Source organism: Larimichthys crocea, chromosome XIII, assembly GCF_000972845.2.
Source record: "Larimichthys crocea isolate SSNF chromosome XIII, L_crocea_2.0, whole genome shotgun sequence".
In the NCBI taxonomy this organism is placed as follows: Eukaryota; Metazoa; Chordata; class Actinopteri; family Sciaenidae; genus Larimichthys; species Larimichthys crocea.
The window spans coordinates 600788-622046 of record NC_040023.1 but is presented as its reverse complement, the minus strand read 5'-3'; the positions used below and the strand labels follow the sequence as shown (position 1 = coordinate 622046).

At 41.4% G+C, this 21259-nt stretch overlaps 1 protein-coding gene across 1 annotated transcript in view; it reads left to right on the top strand.

Annotated features, from left to right (window-relative positions):
- Window positions 1-2788: 2788 nt before the first annotated feature.
- Window positions 2789-21259, top strand: part of slc45a4a (solute carrier family 45 member 4a) — a 52567-nt gene continuing 34096 nt past the window's right edge. The window contains exons 1-3 of the mRNA XM_010731571.3: window positions 2789-3006; window positions 4201-4283; window positions 20726-21259. The exon at window positions 20726-21259 is cut by the window's right edge and continues 646 nt beyond it. The gene's annotated coding sequence lies outside the window, so the exon portion shown is untranslated. The remainder of the gene's footprint in view (window positions 3007-4200; window positions 4284-20725) is intronic.

Genomic DNA, 21259 nt, shown 5'->3' with positions numbered 1-21259 from the left:
CTATCCACATATGGAGCAGGTCCTCTTGCATGGAGTCATTGCCATTTTGTGCTGCCATGTTTGTTACAGTAGCCCAGAACAGACATTGCCAACATATGCAGAAGAAGAAGAAGAAGAAGAAGAAGTGATATTTGCAGTTTCAATAGTTTCTAAATGTATCAAAAGGAACCTCAACACATAACAGGCTACTTCTTGCAGATGAAGGCGATGACATCTTTTGGCACATGAAGCTTCTCCTATGCATTTGGTTGCAATGCACATCCTCACCACCAGGTGGCACTAGATTTTACACACTGGACCTTTAAAATCGTATAAATAATCATCAACATGAACATAATCTTTATTTATATAACAAAAACAGTGTCTTTACGAGTTGAACTAGGTTTCAGCGCAATACAAAGATAACATTTTAAAAATAGTTGATTGTAGATCACTTTCGATCACTTTGACATACGCGGCCACACGTTAAATCCCTTAAACACTGATTTGTCCTTGTGTCACAGGTTATGACAGATAGAAGAAGAACGTCTTATCCTCCAGGGCAACACAAAAAGTACGAAAATTATTTTGTCAGCAAACTATTTTTGTTTCCTCACTCCCATTTCTTCAGGTTTCTGTCTGTATGTTGGTATCAGTTCCTCCTCAAATAAGGATCCACAAGCTTAATCATCAGTATGGATGTTCATACACAGGGAGAGCCAGAGCCCTCAGGGTTTCAAGCCCCCCCTTCCCCAAATGTATGTCTTCTATGTTGTTGTTTTTCTTGGTAACATGAATGTCATGTGCTGTTCCTTGAGCAAATTATAGCTTGCATACAGTACATTACCAAAGAATCTCAACCTACCTGGGCTGCAGAGAAACAGATGGGTGCTCCCCCTCTGTAATATCTGTTGGCATTTAATTACAGCCTTTACAGCAGTTTACTGCATTCAAGTTTCAACAGAATTGACACATCAACCAAACCAGTGAATCACGTGTAACACACACAAACACACACACATCTTTTGCTCTTATACCTTCTGTGAGACATTTTGTCCACATTTGAAACATTTTGAACTTTTGAACAACTGAGATGAATCCACTGACAGAAAATGGATTTAATTTCAGCTAAAAAGTCAACAGTTCACTGCTGTTGCCGTGAATCCAGAGACATGGTTATATCGATTAACAGAAAGAAGAGTTGCAAAGAGTTACCATGTCTCTTTGACATTTAGTCATCACTTTGTGGTCGTGTGTTGGACAGCATTCCTGTGGCTGCCGACCTTTATTTGACCGGTTGCAAATCTGTCTGGTGGAAACCACGATCACCACTAAAGCCCAGTGTGAACTGAAGTAATGGAGGGTGATGCAATATTGAAACCTCTTTTTGTAGTAACACATAGTTTTAATGTTTGTATTTTTTCACTTTATATTGCGGTTACGTGTTTCATAACCTAAATATTGTTGATGATTGATACTGTTTCTAACTAATATATACAAATTGCATAGAGTAGAAGAAACCAGAGCCCTGCAGCTTCAGTTCTGTCGCAGGGCTCCCTAGAGAAGTTAAATCCAGCCCAGTATTAATGTAATTTTATGATTTTATCATCAGGCTCGAATCAGTGAATGTAGAAGAAGGAAAGAAAGATGACATATGTATGATTTCTTTACTGACCTGAAATTGTTAGATTGTTGTTGTTGTTTTTTTGGCCTCAGTCTGTTTGAGAAACATTTGATACAGTTATATACATACATATAATGCACTTTTGTGATGAGTGTTGTACTTTTTATGCAGCACCACGAAACAGTGAGGAAGTAAAAACAGTGTGGTGGAAGAAGTATTCCGATTATTTACTTCTGTACAAGCAGATATTTCACACTACGATTATTCACGTACATTCAACATAAACGTCACAACATGCGAGCAGCACCTCAGTGTTGTTGCTGGCGGAGAGGGAGCTCATTTTCTCCACCCTGATTGTTGTTGTGTAATGCTGTTGTCATTGTTATACACACGCACACACACACACACACACACACACACACACACACACACACGCTTGTTCATACAGATTTACATACAGTATTTCCACACAGAAGGACAAAGATCTTAAACTTCACATATAATGTCACATATCACGTCCCAACATGTTTCTACTTGTTTACTGTGTGGCCCTGTTAGTTACTTTTTAATAAACAACAACTTCATGTAATAAAGTAAAAACATGTTTATTCCTTTGCACTATTTGTAGAAACATGCATTTAGATCTATTTTTTCATGTTTGCATATAATAGTTATTTTTACCTGTCTTGGTTCAGCAGTGGTCCTTGTTTTTACATGTACAGTATGTCACTTTATAGCTTCCTGTAAACAGTTCTCGGGTCAGTGTAAAGGCAAAAACTAAAGCCCCTGCATGTGTGCACAAACTTTTTCAATAAAGCTGATTCAGAATCAGTGATTTCAATCAATGTTTTCTCATGTTATAATAGATTGTTGTGTATTTACTGGTGTATGCATGTATGTTTTCTCATAAAACAGAATTGTGTCTGTATTTCTGAAGCACTTTGGTCCCAAATAAATGTAATAAACATGAAAATAAAGTTAAAACTTGTTTGTTATTTTGCTTACCTGTCAGAGAAATGACATATATAGATGACATATATAGTAGAAATATAAAGCATCATTAAATAGTGAAGTATAATTACAGCTGCTTAAACATACTGATCACAATATTTTTACGGTCTTCCCCTTTAAAAAAAAAAAAAAAATCAGCCGCTCTGCTTCTTTGTATACCACCGCCACGACACCGCCCCTTTATGCAAATCAGCCGTGACGTCGGCGGAAGCCAGCGCTACGTCTCTTCTTCCGACAGATATTCCTTTAAAGGCGTATTTAAAGCCCTGGGCTCAGTTGCAGGAGCAGCGGACAAACCTATGCAACAAAAGCTGCCGCAGAGCCGAGCGACTCTCTGACCGCTTCAGCGGACACAAAAACACCGGAGCCGGCGGGTGACACGACCCGGCGAGGTGAGCTGGGTGTCCGGTTAACGCACCGGCGACGAGAGGGGACGGATATTAAACATTTTGTAGCCGCTGTTGGTCGGATCAGGCAAGCGGAATACACAGCATCTCAGGTTGCTGCTGCAGAGAGTGGAGGAGGAGGTGGAGGAGGTGGAGGAGGAGGAGGAGGGGGGAGGCATTTACAGTAGTTTGTGCAGGCCTGTGTCAAAAACAGAAAAGACAGGAGAGGCTGCAGGGGACAGCCCGGGACAGGTCAGGCTGCATAATTAGATCGGTCTAATTATAAAGCGGGTTATAATTAGCTCCTGTGAGTGGTGTTTGGCTGTGAAGCAGGTAGAGCGGCTGTAGTTTTTTACAGTTTGAGGACACTAGTTGTAGGAAAAGCTTCATTTCCTCCATCACTTTGTAATTAATCATCAAGTGTGTGGGTGTGTGTTTGGGTGTGTGTGTTTGGGTGTGTGTGGCGTCCTGCTTTGTAATCCACTATTAATCTGTGTTTTCATCTACTATTGTTTTTAGATTAGTCATCAGCTGTGGGTGTGATGAAATTCAATAGGCTGGAGGACAATTAGTCAGCAACTATTTTGTCATTTGATTAATCGTTAAAGTCATTTCTTAATCAGAACTACCAAAAACTCTCTGTTTCTACCATCCTAAATGTGGCTATATGCTGCTTTTCTTAGTTTGGGTCTCAGCTTTATAAAAGTAAACTGACTATCTTTGTGTTTTGGGCTCTTGGTCAGACAAAATAAGTCATTCCAGCGTGTCCCCTTGTGCCTTGTTTGTGTGATTAAGTGATTTATCCAGAAGTGAACCGGCAGGTTAAAAAGGAGAATGTGATTGCAGTTATTTAAATCAGACTGGAATCAACGATCGAGTCCCTCCAACGTTTTTGCTGCCAGTAAACATTTCTGAGTTGTGTTTTATTTAATCTATGTTTGAAGGGTTCTACACACTGTTTGATTATATATCTGTGCCGGACTGCTGCTGCTGCTGCTGCTGCACAGACAGAGTGATGGAGAGACACTGTTTTGTGTGCGTGTGTGTTTTCGTTTATTGGCAACTGCTGATCTATTGTCATTGGCATGACAGAGTAAGAGCGGATGTGCGTATTTGCTGTTGTATTGATTTAATGTACAGTTCAACCTGACTTACTGTGTGTGTGTGTGTGTGTGTGTGTGTGTGTGTGTGTGTGTTCAGGTACGACTACAGGGCTTAAGATTGCAGCCTGGACCAAACGACAACGTCTCAGAGACATTTATGAAGCTTTCAAGGTTTTTTTGGTGAGTACACGCAAACACACACACACACACACACACACACACACACACACACACAAAGGGGGGAGTAGTATCTATTTTACTTGTATTTTCACCAACATTTCAACATTTTAAAGTCTCGTGTGTGCTTTTAAATCCAGTAAATCTGCACAAAAACATAATAAGAGCCCCAAAGAGAGATGTAAATGGCCAACAGATGTTCTTCCTCTGTTGTCTTTAAAGTCTAATGTGTTTCTATTCTGCTGGAAACCACAACCAGCACGAGAAGAACAATGCGGAATAGATGTGCAGTATGTGGCGTGAGCTAATCGTGGTCTTGGTTTGGATAAACCTGACAGAATGTGCACACTCATACCTCGCACACTTCCTCCTTTTAGGAAAAAAATAAATAAAAATCTGTCTCTTTGTGCCGGCCTCATGATTTTGACACATTCATGCCGCCGCCGAGGTTTCAGATTTTGGAGTGGCGGAGAGCTGCCGCTTCAGCTGAAGTGAAAGCAATCGACTTCCTCCTGATGAAATGTTTGCTGACGATGAACCGTGCTGAGTCAGCGGCAGGTTATTACCGCACAGTCAATCGCACAAGTGGTCACGCGCAGATAGTCACATGAGCACACACACAGTCATGCACCTCAATGTACATTATGCAAAGAGAGCATACAAGAAATGATCAGCTGCCCACATACAAATATTGTGATGCTTTGCATGCAGAACTGGACTTCATTTCCATAAACAACATATACATAATGTGTGCCAGTGTGTGTCACTACATTACTTCTATTCTAACAGATGAACCTCCTGGTCTCTCGGTGGATCCATCCACCAGAACACACACACACACACACACACACACACACACACACACAGTCCACATTAATGATGGACAAGTGAGGATGAGCTTTACAAAATGGTTTTGGACGTTTTTCTCCGTGTTAAAACATGTTAATATCATCAGTCATACAGGATCTACGCATGCTGTTCATACTGTTACATTCACCTACGTCACCCGTATGTGTGCTTATATCTGTGCATGTACACCGGAAGCAAAGTCTTCGCAGTGATCATCGTTACCTGCCTTACAATCGTGTGAGTTTTCTGTCACTTCGGTTAAAAGCAATGTGTGCTCCAGCACGTATTTGATCGGTCTGTGCTGCTCTCCGGCGAGGATGATGTGACAAAAAGCTGAGTCAGGCTAAAAACCTCTTGCCAAAAGTTGAAGTGGTTTTTACTTTTTTGGCCCAACATCCACTGTTTTGCCAAATTAGATTTAGTTTGAAATAACACAGTCTGCGCCGTCCTTCCACCTCCTTCTCTCCTTGTTTGCCTTTCTCTGTCCATCACACACACACACACACACACACACACACACACACACACACACACACACACACACACACACACCTTAACTGGCTTTGTGTCCTTAACCCTGATCCTGTGTGTAGATAACCCGCTTCCTACCGGAGTTAGGAGTTTTTGTACACAAAACCTGAGAGAGAGGAAAGAAATGAGTGAGCGAATATGTTTTCCCACCTCTGATCACTGTGTGTGTGTGTGTGTGTGTGTGTATGTGTGTGTGTGTGTGGTCTCACATCAGTGCCATCAAGGGCTCTACTTGTTGCAGTTCCATTTTTGTACACAACAGTCAGTGTTTACTTTATTCAGACAGCAGAGATCTGGACTAACACTGCTGCTGAGGAAAAACAGTGTAAATGTTACACCTTCATGTAGATCTATTAATCAAAAACTGTGTGTGTGTGTGTGTGTGTGAAGCACTGCATGCTGGTCTGGATTTTTTGGTGAACTGTTATCAATATAAGACATCTGTACTGTTTTTAGTCCTAGCTTTTGAGTTAGAGGACACACACACACACACACACACACACACACACACACACACACACACACACACACACACACACACACACACACACAGATCTCTCTGTTGCCAAGAGAAGTTGTCAATAACTCAGACCGTCTTCTAAGAATAGAGACTTTCCACTGTTGGCCTCCTCCGTCTCCCGTCAGGTCTCCTCCTCTCTGTCTTGTCCCCCGCTTGTCCTTCTTATTTGTTCCATCTTCCTTTTTTTTTTTTTTTTCTTTTTCCATTTTTTTTTTTTTTTTTTTACAGCGCTTTAAGCTCCACATCGCCCTCAGGGGTCTTGTTGTGAATTCTGTTTCTTCCAGGTGGTTGGAACTCATCACTTGAAGCCACAAGAATACAGACAGACGTTCACGTTATCACCTGAGCAGAGGTCATTCTTGACCTTGGAAGCAGCAGTTGAATTTTCTTTAAGATCCATTTAGTATCTCTTTGGCTCCTTTTGATCAGATGAGATCTTCCAGTTGAGCTCTTTCTCAGCAGATGGAGTTTTCCTCTTTTCGTTCAGGTTTTGTCTTTTAAACCAATATGGATAAGAAGTCTTTGAAATGTTGGCCATCTCCACCTGCTGAGGTAGTATGATTGAAGGCTCCGGATCAGCTTAGGTTGTGGTGTTCACCACAACCTAAGCTGATCCATTCAGTGTTTTACCTGTGGTCACACTCCTCTATATTGACAACAGCTGGCCTATATGAGAGCTTTTCTACTCTTGTGCCTCTAGTTACTGCTGTCAGAACAGAACAATGAGCTGGCACATGACCCCGTGTTTTTCCGCAGCTTTTGGAGGTGTGAAATCCTGTTAATAGATCTGTTTATAATCACATGTGGAGAAACAGTGCCATTCACCTCCAGAGTAGAACTGTTGCCAGATTGGCAAAGCCAGCACCAGCAAGACCCGAATCTAGATTTATAATAAAACAATGGAAGTGTCAACATCTGTTAAAGGAGCTGTAAATCTGAATGCCTTGTTCATATTTATTTCCCGTGCCGTTCATATTTATTTCCCGTGCCGTTTCAGAGAGTTGGACCAGCAGCATGATGTTTCTGTAGAGCTCCCATCGCAGTTTAAATCAACAGGGGGGAAAAAAAGCAGCAAAAGTTCTGATAAAGGTCATATTTTTCCTTCAGGGCAGTCTAAACTCAGATAGCGTGAAAAGCTTGAACTAATCTGGCCTTGCCACATTTCTGAGTTGTTTGGCCTCCGCTGCCTGTGGTTCATTTTAATACTCCATCAGTGAGCTGTGTTCCCTTGTGAAACATCTGCACTCAAAGCCAATTCTTCAGCGTGTCATTAAAGCCTCTCTCTCTCTCTCTCTCTCTTTCTCCCCCTCTCCAAAGTCATTTTATCCTCCAAACGGAGATGTCAGTTTGAAACCAAATAATGAAAAAAAACTCTTCGGACATCCTTTTGGGTTTTCTCCAATCAATGTTCCGATCTTCTCTGACTCATCCTGAGCGGAAAACGTCCCGGGACAAAGTGATGTTGATTTAATTAGCAGAGAGCTGGCTGGACGCCAGACGTGACGGGCAATTTTTGCAGATTTACTTTGTGTGTGTGGTGCATTTTGGTTTCCTTTCGGCCTTCTTGTGGCTGCGCAAACCTCACATCTATCTCTCCTTTTAATTGCTGTGTCACAGCTAAAGCTATCTTTAACACAGTGTATTAATAAATGCACTACATATGCCTCATAGCAGTAGCTGTGAGTCGATGGTCATGGTGGTCTTTCAGACTGGGCGTGGACACCGTTTGATATTTTATCAGCATGTCACAGCTGGAATGTTGTTGTTGTCACACGCCACAATAATGCAAGGCTTGGTGAACTGGTGATCTGCAGTCAGAACACACACGAGACAGGAGCTTCGAGACAGGCAGCCTGTATTACAAATAAAGCTGCAATACTTGTGGGGTGTTTGGAATCTGGCACCTAAGAATAGGCAGCACAGGAAGTAGATGTGAAGAGCAATATTTTCCCACAGCATGCTGTTTATCTGAACCTTTATCTTGTCTTTGAGGTGAAAGGAGAGCGTCTCTCTATTTTCTGTGTTAGACATATTTCATTTTTGCGTCCATTTTTTTGCCTTGCCTTGCTCAAAAATAAAAATATGCCACTGCCAGTTTCGTGTCGTGTGTGGCAAAGTAAATACCTACTTCATCACACTGATACAAAATTATTAAAGAAATACAATATTGTCATTAAAAAAAAAAGATATTTATTTGCAAAGTTGCCTAGGCATCCAGTCATAGTCCGAAGCTTCACTTTTTGGTGTCGGATTTTATTGAGATTTATTTATTTATCTGACACAATCATCAAGTGCTTGCTCATGGTGGGGAAGTGTTGAGTCACCATATAACAACATTACAAAGAGTACGGTCTAGACATGCTCGATATGAAAAGCGTCACAACACAACTTCTGTTATGATTTGGTGCTGCATTTAAAAAATGAATCAATTGAACAGAATGTGTTTCAGAAATGTTATTCGGCGCCAAGTAATATTTTCAGAGCAGCTATTATGGAAAAATCCACTATTATGATAATTTCACAGATAATGATTACTTTCATTCTCCAAAACTGCAGATTATTTTCTTTATTCAATTACTATTTTGCCAATACAAAGTCAGAAAAGGTGAAAATGTCCCTCATGGTGTCCCTGGGCCCAAAGCTACATCTTTAATTTGTTTGTTTTGCCTGACCAACACTTCAAAATCAAGATATTTGGTTTAATATCACAGAAAACAGCAAATATTCACAATTACGAAGCCTGACAATGACATGTTTTTTTATGGACTGATTTTTTTGAACTCCAGATGTGTTTATGTAAATTTACAGACTTTACAGGCAGTTCGATTTCTGGGGGTGAAAGAGGAGAAGCGATAACTGGCTGTGTGCCAGTAATGTCATTAACACTGTTAGTAATGCTGCACTCAAAGTAATGGGCGCACTCTCATGCACACACTTGTTCACTTTACAGCTTACTTATTTGCCTGCTCCAGAAGAAGACCGCGGCATCCTTTTTTTTTTTTAAGGCATTTTAATGCAAGTTTATTGATCACAGAAGTGGATAGATTTTTACAAACTCATCCTTTATCGTACAACTCCGTGTCACGTATCCGTTAATCAGGCATTCCGATGACTGTGTGCTGTCCTTCAGCAGTCACTAAATGTTTTGTGCCCAAAGTGTGTCATTTTGAAACATTTGTTCCTCTTTTATTTTCTCTCTCTGTTTGTCTCGTTATGTTCTTTTTGTCTCTCGGTGGATCAAGTGCAGTCAGAATGTCAGGTTTTAGTGTGGCCTGCCAAAGATGAAAATGTGCACACTCACTCCACTTTAAAGCACTTTGGTTTGGTTTTAAATGCTCCAACAAATGCTTTAATCGGCTCTGCGTGTTCATGTAATTTGATATTTGGATTGTTTTGATCGTACTCTCTGTCTGCAATCAGATGTTTTTCTTTTTTTTTTGTTGTTGGATGTTTATGATCGCTTCCTCAGGGAAAGTTATTTGCTCTGGTGAAGTATTTGGTAAAGTCAGGGATGATCATGAGTCACTGCACCAAGCCCGCTGCCAGCTCCACTCAGTACATCGTGTTGTCGATGCTGCAGGAGAAAAACTACACTTGTATGTGGAAGTCTTTAAAGTTTGTTGTTGCTCGTTGTGAAAAACTACTAGTGCGTTACAATTTACAATGCACTGTGGGACTGGGTATTGGCTCAGCTGTTTATCCGTAAGGTATAATAATTCAGAATTTGGACAGCATCACAACATAGCAGACATGTTAACCCTCTAAAACCCACTGCAGCACCTCTTTGGGGTAAAAAGGTTATTTTTCATTGTTAAAACTGGTTTTGGACAAACATCTTTAATGATTTATGACATGTTTGTAATGCTTTGGATGTAGGTAAACAATACATTTTTTTTAAAGTCTAACTGCACCCTCAAATTCATCCCAGCAAATTATAAAAAAACAACAACAAATGCTGCGGATGTCTGAACACGACAGCCACAGCTGCTATCACATTCTGTTGTCCGGGCTGGAAACACAGACACAGTCACTATAAACACATTCACAGCCGTTGGTACGGATTTCTGTGTAGCACCTGTACCTCAAGGAGCTAAGCAGCTTAGAGAGGCTAACTGTACAGTGTGTGTGTGAGTTGGGAGAGGAATAGCATTATCCCAGTATTTATCGAGGTAAAGATGCACAGTCATATTGCATAATTAAAAACATGTTTAAAGGTACAGTACCTCTTTAAGAAGACCGTGCATGAGGGATGGACACCAACACTAACATGAGTAGTCACGTTACATCACATCTTTGGCACACGAACACAGAACATTAAAACTTTATAGTTTCTTAAATCATTTGCCACAAGCTACGATGATGCACATCTCCAAACCACTTTTCAAACACACACACAGTGTGTGTGTGCAGCTCGTAGCAAATGTTATCAGTGTTTATGCCGCCGGTTTGGTCAGATCTCTGTACATAGTTTGGATTGTACCATACCCAAAGATAAATAAGCTCCATGTGCCAGTCCTTATTCCTGTCCTGCTCCGCCAGAGAAACGACATTCAAAGAGAAGAAAGGAACGAGGAAGAAAACTTGTCTTTTAGCTCCTCGCATCATAACAACTTCTCATAAAAGCTTTTTTATTACTAATTGGCGGGGTTTTTTTTCACCAGCTTGACAACAGGAAATTCTAGAGACCAGGATGTTCTTCTTTGGTTAAATCCCGAGCTAAAGTAACGCTGCACCAAATAGCTGGTTTCAAATGTTCTTGCCATAATAATATAGATCATCATGTAAGATTTGCTTACATGATAACTGGCATGTGTTTGCACATTTCGACAACTAAACCTGCGTGTGTGTGTGTGAGCAAGAGAGATGCAGGTCAAGCAGTTTAGTGCTGTTAATTTGATTTGAGCAGCATCAAGCATGTGTGTTTGCATGACAGGAGTGTGTGTGTGCGTGTGTGTGTTTGTGTATGTCGACTCGACAGTGGAATATTCCAGTAGACCTGTGGGCGGGGTTAAAACTTTACCATAAGGGCTTGTAAACATGTACGTGCAGGCTGGTTGTAAGTGTTTTGGCTTGTTGTCAAACCTGCTGTTGTGTTTGCTCTCAGTTGTAAAACAGCAGTTGTTATTGGTAAGTTGGTGTTTAACCGCTTTAAGTCGATGTGATTCTTAACTTGAACTGACTTAGCGACAGGTTGAGGGTTGTAGTTTTTTGATCAGAACGAGGCGTGTGACAGACAGCACTCGATCACACTGACAGCTTGAAAATTAAAAAAAAAAAAAAAAAAACCACACCCGCAAATAGAGAACTGCATGATCTGTATCACCTCCTCACACGCTCTAGTTTTGTTTCCTATCTCCTGTTTGGCTCACTGCTCCCTTGTGGGTAGACCTCAGGGGGCTGTACGGGGGGAAGATACTGACACACACAGTTTCTCTAAAAGGAGGCAGCCCCCTGAGACACGATGCATGTGGGGTGTGGGGGGCAGTAATGTGATGTTGGGTAGGGGGTACTGCAGTCAGAGGGGGGGCACAGATGAGGTTTGAGGTGGTGAGTTACAGTCCCCCCCTCCCTCCCACTGTGTGTGTGTGTGCGTGTGCGTGCGTGCGTGTGCGTGTTTATGTAGGGAGGGTGACACACAGCCAGTAACGTGACTCCGGTGTAGAAGTAGGTCAAGGCTGCTGTCATCAGCTTGTCAAAATCTCACTGTATCCGGGTTCAAACATTCAAACCTGCAGCAGTTAACACAGATTTTTAGCATTTGTAGTCCGTGATTATTTGTTAGCAGGCTAACAAATGCTCATGGGAAGCTTCTGGGTCGTCAGACTGCATAAAAATGAAACGGAATTTATGAGACACTTGATACTATATTGACATTAACTGTCTAGACAGGCTCAGGTCAGCAGGCATGGATTAAAATAAGTGTGTGGATGTTTGTGTGTGCGTCTGCTGTTGCCTATAAACAAATTAAAATGTATCACAAGTTGTAAATACTACTTCCCATAAAGCTCACCATGGTCACCCTGCAGGATGCTGTTTGCTTTAGCCTAGTAGCTTGTGGAAGTATAATGTAGTGAGAAACTGGCTAAGATACCAAAATTACGGAAGGGTAAAATCAGTACCATGTTATAACGTTCATAAAGTTTCACAATTTATTCATTTTTTCTGGAATTGCAGCAACATGCTTCCATATAAAATAAACTAAGTTAGCTAGCTAGCTGTGTTGTGCTAACAGTGGGTGTGTGGGCCAGTGAGTATACTATGTTGCTAGCCTGTTAGCCAGCCGGGCTGAAAATAAACACGGGGATGATGGAGCTATAACTGGCTGAAAAGCTAACTGATAGAACAAACAGCAGAGCCCACTCCTCTCTTTTTCCTGTCCAATAACTTTTGCTAATGTTATGCCGGCAATAGGTAACTGACATGTCGAACCTGTCGCACCACAAAAATAGACCCAAACCACATCGGGCCTTCAACCTACATAAGGCTTCAGGGGACATAACAGACCTTGCTAACGCGACTGTTGCCAGGGGCTGCCTTCGAATGGGGTCATGTTTACCACGTTGGTGGCAATTTTGTGAAAGCTCCAGGAGCTTCTTTGTGAGCTTCTTAGTGGCTAGTGGCCCAATTTCCTTATATTTATTAACCAGTGGAGAACTGGGCAGGTTTCTTGGTGATTGACCAAACTTTGTCAGATACACATCTATGTGCTTCATAATGTGTAGTTTAAACAAGGACTTAAGTTAAACAGGCCACAATGTTAGTGAAACTTCATGTTGTGAAGACCATAATTATGAACGACTGTGTGGCATGAACATCCAGCATGTCATCCTGCACTAAACCAGAGGCAAAATGACTGCAAAGGTGCCAATGCCGACACGTACGTCGAAATAAAATCGTTAATGAGCTGTGACAGATAGCTGAGTAGAAATAACAAGTTTAGTTTATTTATATGGTGTGACTACACAGCTCATGAGGGGTGTAACCATCTTGGAGTAAAAGATAAACTCTGATTGTTTTTGGCAAATGACATGTCCATTTTGCAACATATTTCAAAAAACGTTGCGAAATGCTCAAAGAAAACAGCTGGTGGAACATCTCACAAATAATTAGGGTACCTGGCAACAGGTTAGTAACATGACTGGGTATAAAAATACAACTTTTTTGGAATAGTGTTGCATTAGAAACACTCCCACTGTAGATGTAAAAGTAACAAAAATAAAAAGATTCTTATTTTCAGGTGATTATACATGCATTGAAACAGTTATATATTATATTCCATGTCTGCCTTATTCTAAAAATAAAGGCCCCAAATTTACACACTGCACCTTTTTAAAGATTTTCACTTACCTACTTGCACATACTGTACATACTGATTGAACATTTCATATCAGTTAAATCTGATGGAACGATGTTTTGTGATGTCACAATGGTTCTGTGTTCCAATTGACTCGTTACACTTGATCAACCCGTTAACCTGCGAGTGACTGACCTTTATCGACCCCACACCCAGAAGTGTTCTTGTCACTTCATCAGACGTGAGTGAAGACCGTGGGCGTTTTGAGAGGCAGCTGTAAGGTTCAGGTGAGGCTGAGAGTGGAGATTAATTTAGAGCTGTCAGAGCGTCATGGGAGATAAAAAGCACTCCAGTGGGAGGTACTCATGAATGTTTTAATATGCACTTGTGTGTATATGTGTGTGTGTGTGTGTTTGTGAGTTAATGCACGTGTGAACAGCAGGTGTGTTACGTCAGAGTCATCCCAGCCACTATAGTGATATAAACCCTGAGTTATGAGTAAGGGATTTGTCATTGATGCTAGTGCACGTTGATACACATGTGCCCCCCCCCTTCCTCTCTGCACTGCAGCAGCACTGCACCATAATGCACACATCCACACTGTTTACCCACCACCACCTCCTCTCTCTCTTTAGTTCTTATCTCTGCCATCTGCTTCCCAAAGCAGGGAATATGGTTATTTTTCATGGGAATGTCACTAATAGCATGGGAATGGTGAGGTGTTGTTGTGCTTGCATTGCTTTGCTGGGTGTGTTTACATATTTCTCTGTGGGTGTGTAGATGTCCTGAAACTGTCTTCTGGGCTGCCCAAAATGTGTGTGACCGTGCGTGCGTGTGTGTAAGAGACTGAGGAAGCGTTCACAACTAAAGACTGAAGAGCGTCTGTACTCTAGTTACTCTATCCTAGTGAGAGCCAGAAAGACACAGAACATCTGTCAGTGACATTTAGCTGAATTTCTTTTCTCACACGCACGCACGCACACACACACACACACACACACACACACACACACAGGCAAACAAACTTTAACATCACCTGCTTTCCATGCCTACAAAGGTGTGTGTGAGTTTGACATGCATCAGTTGTCCAACATTTTACTTCCCAATGTTCATGTCCAGGTAAAAAAACCCTGACACATTTTCATTTTTTTGTGTATAAGCCCAATTTTATTCAGGCTTTTTCTCATTTACATATTTTCCAGTAACATTATACAATAGCTATGCATGTAATACTATGCAATGTACTGTATACAACAGTGTAAGAAGGATAGGAAGATAAAATTCACCAGTTAGCTGACAATAACTCCATAAACATACTGTCTATTAGGATATACAGTACAGGTGCATACATATTTGAATATGAAAGAAGTGGAAAGATATGCTCACATACAGTATATAAACACTGTACCAGCTGATGTAATGAGACAGAAACAATACTATGATGCATTCAAACGCTCTGTCATGAGTGAATGAAAGGCAACACCAGACTGAACTGAAATGATCGTTAATAGAGGGCTGACATCAAACCAGATTATATTATTTACAGTCCTTTGTGCCTCTAATGTGAACCTGCGTGTTCTACCTGAAGGGGTTTCCTCCATTTCACAGCCTCTTCGTGCCCACAAATAAAAAAAAATAAAAGCCTCACATTAGGTCATCGGGTCTGTTTTGCTTGACAATTTGTAGTGTGGTGTCTCTCTCACAGTAACAAAATACTCCTCTCTTTATTTTCATTCACTGTAAGTACCTCTTTCTTTCCTTTTCTTCCCCTCGCACAAACACCCATAGGCCACAGCAGTATGTGAACTCGATCCTGAAGTCTTCACACTTGTAACGATATCTAGCTCTGTATGGGTCAGTGTTGTGCGTCATGTTGGCGTTGGAGTGTTCACGTGCCTCACAGGTGTATGACACCAAAACTCTGGAATTGTGATGTGGTTTTAGACGTTATTTGGTCTGTAAAATGTCCTTACATTTGACAAGCTGGAAGCAGGACGTTGACGTTCTTGTCAGTTATTTCTCTTAAATGACTGACTGACTACTTTGCTTAATTGAACAGAACAGTCACAGCTCAAGGTTCACTTACTGGCTTTTGTTCTGCATCTTTGACTATATCACCCAGTCTGCATGTACAAGTGCAAACATCTATGTCTGGAACTAGGTGCTCCAGCACAAGTAGATCTCAAGTTAAGATCTACTTAAGTGAGTAAGTGGACCTTGATTTTGAGACTGTCTTTGTCAGCTGCTGTTCTAGAAAAGTCTTAGAATTAAGAGTTGACTGCTGAACAGAAACCTTTTATTCCATCAACCATTTGTATTTATCAAAGTTGATGTTACTTTACTGTTAGGTTATAACCATAACTATATTGGTATTTATGCTGCTTCTAGTGGAGCTTTTGAGCTGTGACAATGTAATAATACTGCACAGAAGAAGTGTATGTAGTTATGCTGTGGTTGGCACTTACTTGTCCCTCATTGGCCAAATAGGTATTTCTTGGCTTTAGATAACTGACAAGATGGCGGCAAGCCAAAACAGCCCACTCTGCTGAAATGAATCATGTCACCTACAGTAAAGGGGAGCCAAATGAGTTACACAAGAGCACGGAGACCATGCAGAGAATTTAAAATGCAGGTCGGAGCACACTGACACTGTGTTCCATACGTGATGAGGCTTGCAGCAGACACGAGGCTGTCTGTTTTCTCATGTTACCGGTTACATATAAGAGACCCACTAAAGGGGCTGCAGAAGAAGAGGAAGAAGGAGCAGGGAACCTGCGAGGCTAGATGAAGTGAGAAAGGCTGAGCTTGCCCTGATTTCATGCTGGTGTCACAGGTAATCTGGTCTGTGGCACAGGAATAAACACTCACTAAAATAGACCTGGGTTACGTGTGTTTAGTGTGTTCACAGAATCAGAAAGCTTGTGTGTGTCTGTGTTGACCTGTGAGACACAGAAAACGTCCGTCTCTTAATTTGTCCGTGACCTTGGACTTTACAGGCATCTCCTTTCCCTCCCTCCTTCTGGTTTTCCTATCGTCTTCTGTCTGTGTCTCCTTTTCACTCTCTGAAGTCTCTTGGCAAATCTTTAACTTGTTGACTGTTCTCCAGCTGCCTCTCCTATCTTCTCTTCTCTTATCTCCATCCTACTGCCCCTCTCCTTTTCTTTCTTGGCTTTCCCTCCACTTTAACCCCATCCTCTCGGCTCTCACGTGAGACTCTACGTTATTTATGTTGGCTCCCAGAAAAGCTGAGATGAAATACGATATAAACTGAGCTCATGTTACAGACACACACATGCACAAACACGCAGAAACAATAAGACAACTGGCTGGTGCTGCATGTACGGACTTCTAATCAGATAACGTTGACCGTTTTGTGTGTGTGTCTGTGTGTCAGTGTTTTGTAAGACTGTGAATTACAGATACAGGCCAGATAGTGCTGTCAGCTGAGAGAAAGAGATGCATGGATAACAGCACCTTCACAGTCTTGTTTTCATACTTTGACCTATTATTTTTCTTTCTTTTAAAAAATCACACACAACTGTAGTTACATATTCTGAGCACAGATCCACATGACATACTTTTAGACCCCCACCAGAAATGGATCTGAACCTAACTACTTACACTTGATTGCTCTCAAACTGTCCTGCAAACTTTCAAAACCGCCTCAAACTCAAATGTATCACATTGGATCAGATAAAGTGATTCTGTTCTTGTGTGTTTATAGAAGTATTCAAATGCATTCAGCTCCTGTTTCATCTTCGTTTTCCACACATGCTGCTCATTAGATCTAGCAGGTGTCCGCTCTCGACATACCCAACCACTGATGCTAATAATGCTTTATGTTGTGTTTGCAAGGTATGTTGAATTACCACAACCTGCCGTATGTTAATGCTGTTGAGGAAAAAGATTGTATCTCCCCATGGGTGTGGCATCATTGTTGTCACCAATGTTCTTCTGCCCAACGGCAAAATGTTGGCAGTTACTGGAACTTAGTGGAATTTCTTTGATTGAGGCATCTTTTAATCAAGCATCAAACAAATCCATACATGTCTTCAAGCCAAGGTAGAGCGGGTCGTTTACCATTTTAATATTTCCTAACTGTTGGTTGTAACTTCCTTGGGACTCTTGCTTGTTCCAGTGATCAGGTGTGTGTAGAAAACCTTCAAAGTCTTAGAATTGAGAGTCAACTGCTGAACAGAAACTTTTTATTCTAAGAATCATCTTAGTTGGTGTTACTTTACTGTTGGGTTACAGCCATGGGTAGTATAAAACATGGACATTGTATTCGCGACACCACCCACAGGTTTCTTAAGAACTGTTGTGAAGCCTAGAATGCAGTGGCCCTGTTGCCTCCCGATTCTAAAATTGGGCAAACATGTGGCTCGTTGGTGGACTGAGGCTCAAACAAGCCACCTGTAATGGCACCCGCCTGTCAATCAAAGCTGCCATGCTGTTAGTTATGTATAACTTCAAGTCTTATTATAATTTGAACCGGTGAGTTCTGTAAAAATTCAGACTCAGCACAGCTGTCAAATGGGGAAAGTAGCTATAGAGACCAAAACATTTTTTTGTCCCAGGCTGTAAACATGTTTACATGTATGTTCTGTAGCCTGCCTCAAGTGGTCATTTAAGGAACTGCAGTTTTTGGCACTTCAGCATTGGCTTTATTTGACTGGCATGGAGGTTGCTGTTTGGTTACAAAGATATGAGATTGTCACGGTACGATAACCAGATTCACGGTATAATCGCATTGACCCCTAACCCTCTGGAATCCTATAAATGGTTTTCAGTTCAACTCAATCAATTTCTTATGCAACCATGGGCAATTAATGCAATTAAGATTGCACCTGGTGCAACCAAAGTCCAACTTGTTTGTCAGTTTGGTTTTGCCGTGTGAAACTTAAACACAATTTCAGCATTCTTTTAAAAAAGTTTTTCCCACAACACTGTTGCAAATGTTTTGCACTCAGTGCCTGGAATGCTGAAACAAGCTGCCTGGAAATCCATTTGTAACCACATGACATTATTGCTTTGGTCAGGATCACTTTGGTGTTTTTGCATATTCAAACCAAATTCCAGCTGATAGTTTTTCATGTTGTTTTCATCTTAAACATCACATTAATGTGTGTACCATTCAATGAGGCGTTGCAAACCAAAGCCATAATTTCAGCATCTCCACCCTGTTTGGATGTTCCCGGCATTCCCAACTTAATCATAACTTATGTTCCCATCATAGTGAAATATTGACGTATGGGCTGCTGGTTGACTAAATCTGAACATTTTGTTGTTGTTGTTGTTGTTGTTGTTGTTGTTGTTTGAGTGTTGTGACACGCCTCAGTGTCATCACATCATGTTCTGTCCTAACGGTGACCGTCGTCTGTGGTCGAACTTTAAGTTTAAAATTTAGCTAAGCATGAGCGTGTGTTTGTTATGTATGTGTGCCTGTAAAGGAGAGGTGCTGTTATGTAATCTGCTGCAGTGTGTGTGTGTGTGTGTGTGTGTGTGTGTGTGTGTTCGCATGAGGATGAAATATTCATGACCATCTTGAGTGCATCGTGAATGTTAATGGGGACATGTGAGAGCACTGAAAATGGAGAGGAGAGATGAAGAGTGGAACCGGAGAAAGTAAGAAGCAGGCAGAGAGGCAAATATTTTCGACCTCCGCCCTCCTCCATCTGTCTGCCTAACTCTGTTTCCTTCCCTTCCAAACTCTCCTCCATTCCTCCCACCTTCCACCTGTTCAAACCCTCCTTCCTTCCTTCCTTTCCTCATCTCTCCACCTTCCCTCCCTCTCTCTCATTTTGTTTTGTTTCTCATTTTCCCTCCTAAGAGGCTTGATGAAGGTCTTAGCACTGTTATGATGTGTGTGTGTGTGTGTGTGTGTGTGTGTGTGTGTGTGTGTTGTTCACGTGGCTAGCATTAGTGTGTGTTGGATGTGACAAACGTGCTGTCCCCATGGGTTTTAATCCAGCGGCCCGTGGCACACAAAAACACACCCTTTAACTCTGTAGGAAATCATACTGTCTGTGTGTGTGTGTGTGTGTGTGTGTGTGTGTGTGTGTGTCTTTCTTTCTCTGTCTGCGAGGATGAATCATGTGCTCAAACCAATTACACTGTTTAAAAATGGACTCTTTTCATTGGAGAGAGCACATGTGTGTAGGTGTGTATGTGTGTGTAGTCTCAAACAACTCACACTCAGAAATTCAAACACGTGGGTTAGTTTGAAGTTACTGAACATTACTACAGTTAAAAACATTCTTAAGTAAAAGTGTTCTTCTGAATCACACTGAGTTTTAGCAGGAAGTGGGCAGCCACTCGCCGACCTTCTGCCTGCGTCTCCAGGGGCAACAAAAATGCAGATCAAAGGATTAGATATGATTTTAAACTGTAGGCCTCCTCAGTAGCATAATGCTTAAAAGTAGCAAAGTACATTACATACTGCAACACATACTTAAGAAGGAGTAACACTGCTTGAAAAAAAAAATAGCCCCCCCCCCCAAAAAAAAAAAAAAAAAAAAAAGCTTTAATTACACAAATACAGAAATGCAACTGGTTGTAATTCATCACTTCCTGTCCTGGTTAACGTTTTCTTAGACATTTATTCCTCCAGCTGAATACAATAAATATGGCTGGAATATTGTTTGTGGTTCTTCCAGGCTTTAATTTCAATTACTATGTACAAATAATGACTCCATCTATATACATTAACCACAGGCTTTAAAACAATCCATGTCATACTCAAAAGTATGTTTGATTCTTTTCTTTTCTCTTCTCTTCTCTCAGTCGGATGTGTAATATAGAAAATTAGCATTTGTACATTAACAAGTGGAACAACTAACTGTGGAAAGAAATGTGTTGGTATTTTTTTCTTTTTGTTGAATGCAAATTACTATTTTTGATACATAATACTAAATATGTGCATAAATTCAGACCGGCGACTATTCTGAAACACAACAAAACACCCACCTAAAGAAATCCAGTTGTCTGACGTGTATCAGCTCTTACAACACATCCTGGCTGCCGTGTCTTCACTACTTCTTCTCCCTCATGTGTTCATGTTGACACGTCTAAGACACTGGCATGAAGAACTGTTTTTGTTTATATGCTCACTTCATGTATGAAAGTTAAATGACTGTTTCTAACTGGTGTTTTTTCTTTCTTTCTTTCTCCTCCGATCGTCATCTCTCCCCCTGACCAATGGGACGCCTGTGTCGCGCTTCCGTGCTTCTCCACCTGCTGGTCGTCGTGCAGATTGATCAGCCAATCGATGGGGATTTTCAGAGGAGCTCCGCCCACCTACGTTGCCTGCCCTCCTCCCCCTCCCCCCTCCCCCCGCGGCCTCTTCTTCGCCCACACGCACTCCGTCATCCAGCCCGCCATCCAGCCCTCCATACACAAAATGACTCTGGAACTCACCGAATGGTCTTCTATATGGATTTTTACTGCTTGTAATAGACAGTAGGAAAAAGAGGGGGCAAAAAACCTCAATGACAAAAAAGCCATAAACATACACCACACACACACCACACACACACCACACACACACCACACACACACACCTACACGTATACATGCATGTACACAAACACACACCTGACACAAAAAGAAAGAAGCAAACGCACAAACTCACTCTTGGAATGTACCGCTCACTCTTCCTGTGAAAATTCAACTGCTTCCGTTATTTTTCTGGATTTTCTACAAGCCTTCGGAAAGCCGATTTGAATTATTTTTTTTCGACTCTTGGTTAACAAAGGAGGATTAAAACGTGTTACGGCTGCAGTGTTT